This window comes from Calonectris borealis, chromosome Z (genome assembly GCF_964195595.1).
Source record: "Calonectris borealis chromosome Z, bCalBor7.hap1.2, whole genome shotgun sequence".
NCBI lineage: Eukaryota > Metazoa > Chordata > Aves > Procellariiformes > Procellariidae > Calonectris > Calonectris borealis.
In genome coordinates this window covers 15,009,835-15,025,292 of record NC_134352.1, presented here as the reverse complement: position 1 = coordinate 15,025,292, position 15,458 = coordinate 15,009,835, and the positions used below count along the sequence as shown (strand labels likewise).

Here is a 15,458-nt window from a genome sequence, read left to right as displayed (position 1 = left end):
ACTACAGCACCTAGCACTTCTTTCTTACTAACAAGTTTATACAGGAAAACTGAATACCTCTAGCAGTATTGAGTTCTGCATATGACTAGTCTCAGAAACCTACTGACTTTCATCTCATTCTCATTTGCTATGTGTGTTTGACACAGATTGGCTCAAAACTATTTGTAAATTCTCATGGCAGTGGTAATATTTTTTTTCCAAAAGAAATTAATTCTTGGTATAAATCTACTGACAGACTAATGTTAAGTGATACTGAGATCTTGGTTCAAGGTTGGAACCTTTGTGCCTTGTTCCAATAGGATTAATGTTCTTTCCATCTTTATTTAAAAAAAAAGTAAACAGCAGAAGAGACAACATAGCATCTAGATGTTATAAAATTTATATAGTCTCTCTATATTCAATATATTCTAGAATACTTCATTGCATACCAAAGAGGTATCATTTTGTAGCAGTTTGGCAGAAAAAGATGGGAAAAGAGCCCTCTGTCAGCAGAGAAACACAGCTTTTTTATTGTTACTTTTTCCCCTTTATTTTTAAGATATTAGAAAAGATTCAGCCCAATGTAAAACACTAATTTTATTGCTTCATGGAGGCCTTAAGCTCAAGTAATCTTATTTCAAAAATTATAATTTATGTTGTTGTTGGTATTTTATTTAAATTGAGGATGTTTACTGCCTTTTTGCTTCCTGTATAAATATCTAAGACTGGATTCAAGTATTTATAAAAACATGGGGTCAAAGTATAATAATGGTTATATTTTGTATTCATTTATATTTGCTGTTGTGTGAGTTATAAATACAGGCAGACTCAGCTTTGCAGTATAAATAGGCTAGCTGGGAATAAAGTTTAAACTGCTGCTCTGGGTTGCTTTGCAAATTCTGATGACAGTTTTATTGTAAGCAGAATACTGTGGGGAAAGAAAACAAAAAGCCTAGTGCCATGCTGCCATATCTCTCACTGACAAAAATAAGTCAAGAAAACTGTATGTTATCTCCCTGAAGGTGGCACCATGGTAACTCTGCAGTTCTCAATGGATAAAGAGATGCAACCCATCTCCCTGTCAACTCCTACTCTGTGATGCTTTTCTTCCCCGCCTTGACGTGTTTCTAGATTCCTGTATACTTGTGTATTCCTGTATATATAATATAATATTTATAATATAATATAATATAATGTAATGTAATGTAATGTAATGTAATGTAATGTAATGTAATATATATCATACAGGGGCCTGCCTATTTTTGAACTGGGGTTAACCAGCTCAGGGAAGAACCTGTCATTATGACATGGTCTGCAGTGGCAGAAGGTATGTCCCAGAGTGGCAGCCTCGTGGGAGCAGGGGGGATATTTTCCTTGAAATGTAGCTTGTTTTTATTCAGCGCAGAACTTGCCTGCAAGGTGAGTCCTGCCTACAAGCTGGTGTTTTCTGCAGATAGGCAGCTGCCTTTACTCAAGTACTGGAGCAAATGCCTGGCCATATCCCAAAAATATGTGGCGACATTGAAGTCGAGTTGAAATTATTCCAGGTTCAAGATTTAGTTTTATGTCTGTGTTTCTTCTTGTGGATTCCAGAATTCCCAGAAGAATTTAATTGGGAATTCCTGGGGTTTCTGGAGGAAAATGTCTGCATTAACTATAAAGACTGTAGATGAACTGTAAAAAAATCAAAAGCAAAAACCAACAGAAGTGTCTTTTGAAACATTTTTTTCCTTAATTGAAAATGAAAGTGTCACCTTAGATATGATTGATTGAAGCTTCCTGTGTAATAGAAGATGGTCATACCACTTCATTGCCTTTCAGACTCGTGCATGTTTATCTATTTTGATTAGGTCTAACAGTTGAAGTGTAGCACTGAGCTTTATATGTCTTGTGTTTAAGGATCTTTTTCTTTGCAGAAAACTGCTTACCTTCATAGATTCCACCTCTTTGCTTTTCTACCCCACTGCAAATTACAATTTAGTTGTTTCATTTATTGCTCTTTCATAAAGGTGAGGGAGGTGGTTTTAAGGTTACATCTTCCCCATTTGGTTTCCCTGATACCATGTTTGAAAGTTCTTATTATGCGTCTGGTGCTTAAAGCATGATGGGGCACTGGGAGTGGGCCGAGTCTGATCATAGAGTCATAGAATCATAGAATAGTTTGTGTTGGAAGGGACCTTTAAAAGTCATCTAGTCCAGCCCCCCTGCAATGAGCAGGGACATCTTCAACTAGGCCAGGTTGCTCAGAGCCCCGTCCAACCTGACCTTGAATGTTTCCAGGGATGGGACATCTACCATCTCTCTGGGCAACTTGTTCCAGTGTTTCACCACCCTCACCGTAAATAATTTCTTCCTTATATCTAGCCTGAATCTACCCTCTTTTAGTTTAAAACCATTACCCCTTGTTCTATCTCTATAGGCCCTACTAAAATGTCTGTTCCCATCTTTCTTATAACCCCCCTTTAAGTATTGGAAGGCTGCAATAAAGTCTCTCCAGAGCCTTCTGTCCTCCAGGCTGAACAACCCCAACTCTCTCTGCCTTTCTTCATAGGAGACGCATTCCATCCCCCTGATCATTTTTGTGGCCCTCCTCTGGACCCGCTCCAACAAGTCTATAGTTTTCTCGTATTAAGGACTCCAGAGCTGGATGCAGGACTCCAGGTGGGGTCTTACCAGAGCAGAGTAGAGGGCAGAATCACCTCCCTCAACCTGCTGGCCATGCTTCTTTTAATGCAGCCCAGGATACGGCTGGCCTTCTGGGCTGCAAGCGCACATTGCCAGCTCGTGTCCAGCTTTTCATCCACCAGTACGCCTAAGTCCTTCTCTGCAGGGCTGCTCTCAATTCCTTCATCCCTCAGCCTGTATTGATACCGGGGGTTGCCCCGACCGAGGTGTAGGACCTTGCACTTGGCCTGTTGAACCTCATGAGGTTCACACGGGCCCACTTCTCGAACTTGTCCAGGTCCCTCTGACTGACATCCCATCTCTCAGACATGTCAGCTGCACCACGCGGCTTGGTGTCATCTGCAAACTTGCTGAGGGTGCATTCGATCCCACTATGTCGTGGGAAGACACGTTTAATGAAGATATTAAACAGTACTGGTCCCAGTACAGACCCCTGCGGGACACCACTTGTCACCGATCTCCATCTGGACATTGAGCTGTTGATCACTAGTCTCTGAATGCAACCATCAAGCCAATTCCTCATCTGCCAGAGAGTCCATCTATCAAATCCATAACTCTCCAATTTAGAAAGAAGGATGCTGTGGGGGACAGTATCAAAGGCCTTACAGAAGTCCAGATAGGTGACATCCATAGCTCTTCCCTTGTCCACTGATGTAGTCACTCCATCATAGAAGGCCACTAGGTTGGTCAGGCAAGACTTGCCCTTGGTGAAGCCATGCTGGCTGTCTCAAATCACCTCCCTGTCTTCCATGTGCCTTAGCATAGCTTCCAAGAGGATTTGTTCCATGATCTTCCCAGGCACAGAGTTGAAGCTGACTACCTGGGTAGTTCCCAGAGTCCTCTTTTCTACCCTTTTTAAAAATGGGTGCAATGTTTCCCTTTTTTCAGTCACTGGGGACTTCACCTGACTGCCATGACTTTTCAAATATCATGGAGAGTGGCCTGGCAACTACATCAGCCATATCCCTCAGGACTCTCGTCATCCCATAGACTTATGTATGTTCAGATTTCTTAGGTGGTCTCGAACCTGATCTTCTCTTGCAGTGGGAAGGACTTTGTTCCCCCAGTCCCTACCTTAAGGTCTAGTCTCTTGAGAGGTGTGGGAAGAGAGGTTGCCAGTGAAGACTGGGGCAAAATAGTTGTTGAGTACCTCAGCCTTCTCCTCATCTGTTATTACCAGTTGGCCAGTCATGTTCATCATGGGGGGTACACTTTTTTTGACCTTCCTTTTCTGGGTGACATACCTATAGAAGTCCTTCTTATTAGTCTTTGTGTCCCTTGCCGAGTTCAGCTCCAGCCGTGCCTTGGCCTTCCTGACCCCATCCCTACACAACTGGGCAGCATCCCTATACTATTCACAGGATACCTGTCCCTGCTTCTACTGCCTGTGCATTTCCTTCTTGCCCTTTAGTTTGACCAGCAGGTCTCGACTCATCCATGCCGGTCTCTTGACGTCGTTTCCTGATTTCTTACACCTGGGAATCGAGAGCTTTTGCACTCTATGGGAAGTGTCCTTAAAGATCTGCCAGCTCTGTTCTGCTCCCTTGTCCCTGAGGGCAGCTTCCCAGGGGGTCCCATTGACTAACTCCTTGAACAGCTGGAAGTCTACTTTCCTAAATTTCAGGGTCCTGACTTTACTCTTCACCTGACCCATATCCGTCAGGACTGCAAAGTCCACCAGTGCATGATCACTGCAGCCCAGGCTGCCTCCAATCTTGACACCACTGATTAGCTCACTTGGGTTGATAACCAACAGGTCCAGTAATGCATCCTCTCTGGTAGGGCAGTTTATTACCTGGCTTAAGAAGTTATCCTCAATGCACTCCAGGAGTCTCCTGGAGTCTACTGTGGCTACTCTGAGTGAATATTCCTGCTGATACATTGCATGCCCTACGGTTTTGTTTAAGGCAGGATAAATTAAGTACAGTTCATTTTTACTGTTAGTGCAGAGAGAACAGAGCAAGAAAGGATTCAGAAGTAAATGCACTGACTTTTTAGTGTGGGCAAGCCTAAATGAGATACCATCTAATTCTGCATGTCCTCAAAGTTACTTGAGTTGAATCCAGCCACCTCAGGTGCTTTAATAAATCATGACAGCTTAAACTGCCTTAGCATGTCTGTATATCGCATTGCAGCTTAGACAATCTAAGTTACCTACTGCTTACTTTCTGGTAATTAAAGGATTTCACACTTACAGAGTCAGATTCTGAAAACTTAGCTATTTTCAATGAAAACCATTGAGATTGTCCCAGGAAGTCTCACTTTGCTTAGAAACAGATTTTTCCTCAGTTTCCACTTCAGCAAAAGTGGCTAGTTGTTTTCTAAAAGATTTTCCCTGCCAAAATGGTTTGTAGTGCTAAAGAATTATTTGCATAAGTTTTTTTTCTATAAATCTGTGTATTTTAGCTTAGTAAAATATATAGATATTCAAGGGCTCAGGAATGTTACTGATACTGATAGATACATCTCTGCTTTCTCTTCCTTTGGTAAGGAAGAACTTGGCTTATACATTTTTTATGGGATAAAAAAATGCTGAGTTCTTCAGTGAGCATCTCGGAAATAAGAACTTATTAGCTAGGGCTGTGGCTGAGAATGTGCAAAGAAACCACAAGTGTTAAAGGAGAAGGAGAATGTATTTCCTAAAGACACAATGCTGTTTGGGAAGAGTGCTCACTAGTTAAAAGCTTTAAAGAGAAACTTTACCTCTAACACAAACATGGTGGGCTTCTTTTTCTTTCTAACATCCCTGAACTTTGATCTGAATTAGTTCTCAAATAATTTGAAGTTATCAAATAACTGCAACAAGGACAGACTAAAGGGTCAGGGAAGTCTTTTGAGGACAAAAGAAAGATCAGAAGGAAGCCCTTCAGAAATCAGTAAGCTTTGACAATAATAGTAAGTTCTTCCACACATCTGACTTCAGGATACAAACATAATATTTCCAGATCAGAGCAACAAAACAGATGAACTGAAGTGCATGGACTGGTAACAAGCAAGAAGTTGATACTCTAACATAGAAAAAGAACCAAAAGAGTACTCACTTCTTTATATTCATATGCTCTCCTGCCCCACTTTGGATCAGCAATGTAGTGGGCTGATGAGGGGAGACTGTTTACACAGTGGACTAGATTCCCTCCTTAATTTTCTACTGAAGTTGCAGGCAAAGACCATCAGGACCCCAAACTGGGCGAACAAGTAATTTCCTCATCTGCAGAAACAGCCAACATTCACAAAGACGGTCAAATAAAAAGGCATCTGTAGCTAAATAATATTAATGACCATAAGATAGACTTACCAATGGCATTACTAGCTCTCTGGAAATATTTTGATTAACAAGTTGCTTAAAACCTAAAGCTTCATCTTCAATTTCCCAAGATTTATGTCTTCATCAACAAAACATATTAGATGTGGTATTAGTGTTGCTATTGTACTACCATCAGGACTTGGGGGTGATGGTTACTCCACACAAAGAATCATTAGTGTACAAAACCCCCAAACGCCTTATCTATACCATCTAAGAGTGGAGCATGAGTAAGGAAGGATTCCTGAAAGAAGGGAGGGTTAAGGGAGAGAAATTACTTGTTAGTTTTGGACTTTGAATACAATTTAGCTTCTGGCCATGATAGCTGACAACTGGATTTAGGAGACCAGAACTTCTGTTATAGTCCTCCCCATTGTGCTCTGGATGAGTCTGACTATATGTCAGGAAAAACACAGAAAATAAATGAATCATCTGCTGACAGTTCCTTATAGCTGTGCTCATCAGATGTGTATTTGTGCAAGAGTTCAAAAGAAATCTTTGATAGTTACCACACACTATGCTTTGAGTCAGGAAATGGAGCAATATAGCAATGAAGGCTATGGCTGTCATTCTAAATGATACTGGTATTAATCCAGGAGTCCTGGCCAAAGCTAAAAAATTCATGTCCTGCTAACAGAGTTTGTGAATGGATCAGTGGGTATTCTTTTGTTTATCAGTGCCAAAATTCAACAATGTGAAGAAAAAGTGGCTAGCAGTGTAGGTGGATGAACAATCCTCAAATATCTGACTCTTGCCTTATAGAAGCATAGAAGGATATGAATATATGGAAAGATGGGTTGGGAGGAATTACTTAGACATGGTAAAGTACCAATATAGACTCAGAATAAGTCTATTGCTTTTGGTGGAATGTTTGAATTTACAGCAGGATAGCAGAAGACATTCTCAAAGGAATGCCTTTGCCAGAATGCCTCAGGAAAAACGCAGATATTTAGCTCTTGTTCATTCTCCTTCCCAAGTTCTATAAGGTACTAAGTAGTTTAATCTTCTTCTGAGTTTAATAGCAGAGGTATTCAATCAATTCAGAGCTACTCAACATTGGCCCCTATATTATCCTAGAAACTCTAAAGAATTGTACTTGTTTTATTAAGCGCGTAGCCCTTCAAGTGTTTAAAGTTTCAACAATGACTTTTTCCTTAGGCTTCCCATGGCAGTCCATGGCTTTTAGAAACTGTGAATAATCTGACTTTGCACTTTTTCCAAGGAATATGGCAACGTTAAGAAACAAACTACTCAGGCCAGCTCTGCTTCTTTATCTGACCTAAGAGTCCTTCTTGGAGGGATTATGAGAGTGTTAAACACAATATCAGGGAATTACAACAGGATAATCAGCAACTGCAGTAACACATGAATCCAAATTAGTATTTTCTTCATAGAAAACTATCATCATCTATATGACCTTTAGGACAGTGGAGCTGTAAAGGTTGTAGTTCTTTAACAAACAAATGAACAATCCCATAGAAAGTCTAAGACAAAATGGGGGAAATCCGGTGGGCTAAACAAAAGCAGGAATTTTCTATGGATGTCTTTGGAACAGATTGATGTGTCTCACTCTCCCTGCTGTTATTGACACAGGCTGCTTTCCCATAGGAAGAAAGAATCCTCCTACCATTTGTCTCCCAGAATCTTTTTTATATCTTGAAATTGAAGGTAGAAGAAATCAGTTTCATGGTACTTCATCAAAGCACACAAGTGAAAAAAGCTACCTGGAAATTCACCTATACCTCAAAAGCAACCTGCAGTTCCAAGGTTCAATGTATTCTGAGATGCCTTTACCTATCTATACTAATCAGTGACCAAACTATTAAATTTTGTATCACAATAAATGAGTTGCAAAGTAAAGACACAGTAGAGTCATGCACAATGCAACAGCAAACTGCATCATAAAATTTATATATGCTGCAGCGGTTGTTTTATCTTCTAGTCTATCAGCTACTGTTTACTTTAATCCTGGTGTAACTCTCAAGAAGAATTCCTGTGAAGTAAGAACACAGATATATTTCAACATGTGAAAAGCATTAATTATACTAAGGTTGAAAAAGAAGGTGCAGAGGCTTTTCATTAACGATCTTATGGCTTTTTCCATATTCAGTAATTTCTCTTCCTTATTATAAATGCAAAAAGCAGAAAATGGAAAACCAGAAATTGATTTCAGAACTTCTTATTGTAATGCAAAAAAAATAGGCTATTTGAAATATATAATTAAATTCATATAAACTGCATGGTCGATAGAAAGGAAGTAAAAAGCATCATACTGGGACAGTCCCTTGGTAATGTGTATGAATCTATCATGTTTATAACCTTTAGAAAGATGCACTAATGCATAAATAATAAAAATTTTAAAGGTTAAAGTGAGTCTCTAAATTCTTAAAGGACTGTATAGTATACTTTTTCCCCCTTGTACTAAATGCTCCCAGTCTTGGATAAGATAAAGTATCTTCTAGGCAAAAAATCATTATCACCAAATGTGTTTTGAGCTCCTACAAATATTAAGTGGATTCATAAATAGTAGCTAATACAATCTTTAATGAGTATGTTTTAAGGAGGATTTCATGGTTGTAGGAAGTTGAATGTGTCCCATGTTTCTGATAACTTTATATAATAGTATATGAAACCTTCCTTTATTTTTCAAATCTATAGTACTGTTTCTCCTATGAAAACACATCATGAAGGGAAGACCAACAACAATTTTAAATTGTGAAAATCAGTGAGTTACATGTCACAAAATAGAAGGGGCATTTTCCTTAAGATGTGGCTCAAATGTTATCTGTATCTGTGTAGTTTGTTACTACTAGGGTTACAAATCAAAATGCATCGTCTCCACCCTCCAAGAAGACCTTTGACTCTTTGCATCACAGACTAAACACAGAGACAAATGTTGTAAATCTGACAAATGTAATTCCCTGTTTAAAGAAAACAGTAAGGGAAGAAAATAAATCACTGTTTTAAACACAGCCTTTGAAATGAGAGTTGAATTCACAAATGCTGTGGTGCTACTTGTGCTAATCAAGTGACGATGCACTGTAGAAGAATTTGGAATATATAGTTGAAAGAGAAAATACTACATTCTGGTTAGCTGTAAACAAACATTCATTACCTCTGATGAAGGAAGCGGAGACATTACTCAATTACTCTGTCAGTAAGGAATGGGAAATCTTACCTGTCTACACTGAGAATGACAATTCCATATTTTCTCGTTCTGTCAGGGACTCTTCGATCTCACATGGGAACAAAGGCTATTTTTCAGTCATTCCACGTCCTGCTGGCTGTGGTGCCAGCCAGCAGAGGAAGAACCCCAGCTTCAAATTCCTTTTCATTTTGTATAAAAATGATCTTTCATCCCAAATGGTGCCAAAGCAGACAAAACAAGTCCTGGTTTTGCCTCTTTTCCAGACAAGTCTTTGTTAAATAGTTCAGGTTTGTGAGCAGTGTCTTGCTGAAAAACTGTCTTTTTGCCAAGCACCTCTAGCATTTCATTAACTCCAAATGCCTTTCTATAGTTGTATATGTATTTAAGTACATATATGTATTTAGGTATATAGATATGTAAGGTTATATTTAGCTGGGTAAATTACAGTCCTCTGGGAAGCCGTTTTTTCTGGCAAAATTTGATCTTTCAAAATCCTGGACAACTCACATATTTATTCAGGGCTCAGAATTATGTTGATTTAAATAGGAATTAAATATGCTAAATGACATTCCATAGTATTAGATCACATAGGTGAGATCAGAGAGTTTTGTGTAATTTCAAGAGTCAAAACAGAATCTCAAATACAAATAAGACAATGTCACTGTTTAAAACTACTTTTTTTGTCTTTTCTAACTCATCCTGAGAACTTTGTTATTTGAATATTTATAGTAATTTCTTATCTGACCTTTTAATTTTTTTCAAAGTTCCACAACTGAAACTTGTGTTGGTGGTACAAACAAGAATATGAACATAAGTAGAAATTCAAGAACATGTCTATAAAGTATAAACAAAAAAATCCTTGCGACAAACAGTGGTCAAAATCATGTGTCATATTAAAACATTTTTTCTAACTAAGATACTTTTGTAGAGATGTTGAACACATACGTTTATTACAATCTCTGCAACAATAGCTGTTGACAAACATTCATCCACACTTCTTTTATTAATATCTTTTTACCGGAGGACACATTGTCTTTTCAGAGTTGTCCATAAGGACCCTCTCCATGAAACTGCATAAATGTGTTTAATTATAAAAAATTTCTGGGATTTCTCACATTCTTAGCACAAATTGCTGAAGGTTTTTGCTTAGCCTGGATACAAGAGGATTAATTATTAACCTGCTCACTGCACTGACCAGTTAACAGGAGCCTTAGTAACTTCTCTAGCTACATCTCTCAAAGCTTGTCCAAATGTTTGCATATTTTTTTGCCAATGAAATAACTACAATAAAGTAAGCACTGTTGCCTGTTATTACACAAAGTACTTTTCCTGCATTGAAAAGGCTCAAATGATTTATAGTTTAGCAGTGTGTGTGAATGAGTATTACAAGTGCAAAAAACTTCCCATATTTCTTTGCCTGAAAACTCCTCCATAAACTTCTGTATCAAAATCCTCCATTGTCTTTTGATTATTCTTACCAACACTTTAATAGTTTTTCTGGCAATCTTTATAAAAGAAAGCTTGTAAATTAATCTCAATTTTGATTGCTTACCATCATGTAAGCTATGCTGGCTCAAAATACCAGCCCACATTAGATTGCAGAAAGGTTTAGGCTGAAAGTAAAATGGGTTCTGTAGCAGCTTGGGCTGTCCAACAAAAAAAAAAAAATACTTGCAGATACTAATCACTCCTGAATCTAATGGAAGGCCAGCAAAAGAGCTATCAGACTCTTTAATTAAGAAAATCAGTCTCCGTTTATCAACAAGACTATTTGAAATGTTACTTCTAAACTGTGTGCTGTGGAGGATTTTCTCAAGGATTGCGAAGGAAACCGACTCAGTTGCAGCTTGATTAGAAGCGGAAAAACTGGAGAAGCTGTTATGAAGAACCAATCATGCAAAATAGCTTGCACAGGGTGGACAGCCATGGGGATTTCAAGTAGGGAAACAAAGGTGGTAGTTTGCTTTTGGAAGCAGACTTTTCGTGTAGATGACTGATCCAAAAGAAAATAATTCCGAATATTGGACATCCACTCAGACCAGCATGATCACATTTTTTTTAATACCAGAAATACCGGAATTCTACTGACATTTCTTACATTATCTCTTTCAGCTAAATACAGAACAAGACAGATACTGAAATCACATATTCCGTAGAGTACCTTCTAAGGTACAGTAATCACATTTTGAAAACTAATACTCTTTCAAAAGTGTAGTTTAAAGTAGATGTGTCACATTAGGATTTAACTCAGAATCAGTTTCCCTATAGCAATACAAAGTTTGACATAAGCCACAAAACCCACTTGAGACAAAAAGGAAGCACTCAAGAAACAAGATTTGATAGAGCATGTCTACAGAGTGTTGCAATCATAAAAGCAATTGCATACTTGCAGATGTACGTCTTAGCCTTTTATAATGCAAACTGGACATGAAACATGCTTGTTATTAGGTAAGATTCTGGAGGAACATCCAGTAAAAAAAGATCATCTGTACATAAGTTACTGTCTGTGTAACTGCTTTCTGCAAATTCTTCCTGCTTGGATGACTGTGTCTTTTGACTTAAGTGTCGATCAAAATGCATGACTGGGTCAGACATCTAAAACTGTGCTGTTGCTTTGACATAATAGCAGACTGCACTGAAAGTGCTTGCCACCAGCGAGAGCACAAATTGCTGCAAAACTGCCCCGGATTCCTTAGTGGGCAAAGTCCACATGGTCAGTGAGCACACCACTATCTCTCCTGCCCTTCTGTCAAGCAAGCAGATAGCGTGGACTGAGCAGTTGTCCTGAATACTGTTACAGCTCCCACAGATCACTACAATGCCTGGATTTATTCTTTCTTTTGTTCTGTACAATTTCAATAAGTTATAAATTGTGTGACAGTAACTGGAATGTGTGATTCTTTTGATTATTTTGATTCAGTTAGTTTCTTTCCATGTTGGGTTCGTCTGTGTACTAGCATAGTAATATCAATGTGCTAGTACCAGTAAAACTAAGCAGGAGTTTGAAGTAAAATTTTATTAACTTCATGGATTTTTCAACCATATCCACGAAACAGTGCATTTTTTTACCTTATTAAATAACAAAGGAAAAAATGGATTTTCAGTAATTCTTCACTGGTAGCATACAAAATCTTTGTCTTCTTTGGAGCTCTGGAGACCTATGCAATCTGAAAATTTGAATGAGGCATTATCTGTACAAAGAAAGTTTTTATGCCTCTGAGTAAATTAACCTACAAAATGGTGACTTGGATTGTGCAGCAAACCTCAATAACATTGTCATTATTATTACTACAAATCTAATTGTTCTGAATACAATTATTTGAAACCAGTGTACAGTAAGTTGAATTTCTCCTTGAAAAATTTCTAGGTACATGAAATGCCAGTGAGGTGTCTGTGTTTGCCATACTATCCATTGACTTTTCTGGACTTGAAAAATCTCATGGATTTACAGCAGGAATAAGTACTTGCAGAGGGGATGGGTACAAATTTTGGTGTACTTATCAGAAAGTGCATTAACAGAACCAGGTTTCTAATTCATGAATAAAAGAACCTGGATTTATTTTCTTTTCATATGGGAGGGGAGGAGGGAGAAGGAAAGATTACCTTTCATATGTCTCAAGAAATCAGTCTTTAAAAAGTCTTTAAAAAGAAATTTTTTTGTTCAAATATTCTTGTGAAAATTTAGGTTGACATGCTAATCTGTTTTGAATATTATAATAATGGTACTCTTAAAAATTGGAAAAAAAAAAATCTACCTGGTAAACATGCCAACCAGCATCAATTCATTCCAAAATATATCTGTCAAACATTTTTTTTCCAGAAATGGAAAAACTTACACAATATACTAACAATTTATTTTAGAAATTAACATTACCAAAATGAATACTTAACTTTATTTTCAGTTTTGAAAACAAGTCACACAAACTTTAGGAAAATAATTTGTTACATTTGATCAATGCAACCAGATACTCCCTTCCTTTCCCTTGTGATACTACCTTCCTATAGCATTATTCAGCATGATGGTGGGGCAGGATGATGAGCTAAGAGGGCTGAAGATCAGGGAAGTGATCAACATGGTAATACTGAGGGTGTGGAAAGGGAAATGAAGCCAAGAAAAAGAAGGAAAGCATATGAAATTTTATGGGTGGCCAGCGGTGTATTTCAGCTAGAAAATGTCATGTGTATTAGAGGCACAGGGTGGAAAGCACTTGAAGAAACTTGTTAAAATTTTGGCAGAATATCATAGCAGAAACCACTGACTAATGGGTCATGCACCTTAAGTCACAGCAATCATTGCTGTGCTTTATGCTGGTACCATAGCCTATGCTAGGTAAGACAGCTTTTTACCTTCATGAACTCTCTGTCAGCTCAGTGAAAGGAATGAAGCTTCTGAAGGAACTGTCTGGGTTTTTTCTTCTTTTTTTTTTCTTCCTTTTTTTTTGCCTGTAACAGTCAGTAATCTGTTGCCACCGCAATTTCACTAGTCCCAACCTTGACACTCTGGGGAAAACAGCTGCTGTGTCCATGTATAACCTGTGAATTTTTATGTTCTTTCTCAACATCTGTATCACCTGTGTTAGAGAGGTTTTATTGCCTGTGCAGAAAACTGTTTTCTAGGAGGAGGTTAAAAGTAATAAACCTGCAATTTTATGAGCATACTGTACTTGTAACAAAATGAATTTTTAAGTGGTTAAAAAACCACATGGCTCTAGAGGGCAAGTACAAACTAATTATACTCCAGTACAAAAAAAAAAAAAAAAAAAAGGCAAAAAAAAGGCCCTACCTTTTTGTTAGTAAAACCTATTCCCATACTGAGCTGCTGAAGTAACCTAAATTTAAAATACAAGCCTAAATGCAATTTTTTCCAAAAGAAATATCAAGGTTTCTACTTTTTTCTTGCTCAGTAAATGTACAAAAGTTTGGAACTTCTGGGCTTTCTGTCCCTGGCTGATTGTCGTTTTGCCTAAACTGATTGGAATCTCAAAAATTATACCATTTGTGTATACCCTGAATAGATAAATGTTGTGTAAATAATTCAGTATGTTTCCATTTTACTATTCTATTATTTTTGTTTCCAACAAAACAGAGCACAATAAATCATAAAAATCTTCTCTGGCTTTGATTGGTGCCAGTTATCATAGGATCGTAAAATGTCATCCGGTTAAAATATTCTGTGTTATCAAAAGTCACCTTTTGAGAAGACATATTAGTATGTATGTTTCTTTCTGAGGACAAACATCTCTGAAAATGGGACCAGCATGGAAATAGTCCTGTGCTACTTTATTCTGCAGGATAACTGAACATTTCTTTCCTTCCTGACTGTCCAGATGACCAATTTTTACTTTGGCGTCTTTATAAAAGTGTAAGTCTGTTCCACTTACCAACAATAATAGGAGAGATTTCAGTGGCTGAAATAGTTTGGTGACCTTTTGGGAAGTGCTTACACCTTGGTCTTGCGAGGGTTTCCCCCTGTACAGATGTACGAGTGATTGTCTGTCATATATCTGCCATCTGTGGTCATACTCATTTGTTACCTATGCTTCTGCTTGCTCTCTGTGCTGGTTTTGATTTATTCTCTTGTGCACACATTTGGAGAGTCTGAGAACGCTTGAGACTGTGATAGGGCTGAGGAATGTCCATCTGGCTCCTTGTTGCTTCGTTCAGAGCAATAGTAAGCTGCTGCCAGGAGAATGCTCTAAGTTAAGGGTGATGCCGATAGTACAGAAAGATTTCTCTTTCCTATATGAAACCCTGTGCCAATGTAAACCCCCTATAGAAATAGAAAAAATAAATTGCGAGGAGGAAAGAAGGGCTTGAGACAAGGGTAGAGTAGAGACGTCAGTGGTGATAGACCTTCCTAGGTCTTTGCAAATACAGCAAAAAAAGTTATCCTGGCTGTAGTTAAGGATCTTGTGAAGTTCCCCTACACTGAAGACAAGGATTTGCATCCAGGCTAGAAAGCCACATTTTTCATGGTGTTTACCCCATGTAAATGACCCCTTGGGAAGAAGTAGGCAACTCAGAGCCTTTAGGAGAAATCCAAGAGGTCTGAGGTCTGGAAGATGGTTTCGTCATACTTTCTGTCTAAACAGAAATTGCCAAGTTCCAAGTAAAAAAAGTTTCTTTCTTCCATTAGCTGTGTCAAATTTTTGGCTTAATAGATTTTAAATATTCCTTTTTGGTTTTTGTTGGTTTGTTGGTTTGTTGGTTTGTTGGTTTGTTGGGTTTGTCTTGTTTTGCTGTGTTTTCTTTTAAGTAAGAGACTTTTTTGGGTTTTGTCATATTATTAACTGAAATTCTGAAACATTTCCAAAAAGCAAGGTAAGAAACCTTTATCAGAAGACA

General features: G+C 38.0%; 1 long non-coding RNA gene across 1 annotated transcript in view; it reads right to left on the bottom strand.

Moving 5' to 3' along the window:
• LOC142076029 (uncharacterized) overlaps positions 1-15,458 on the bottom strand; it is a 443,096-nt gene that overhangs the window by 376,642 nt on the left and 50,996 nt on the right. The window contains exon 2 of the long non-coding RNA XR_012671083.1: positions 2,436-2,470. This is a non-coding gene — a long non-coding RNA (uncharacterized LOC142076029). The remainder of the gene's footprint in view (positions 1-2,435; positions 2,471-15,458) is intronic.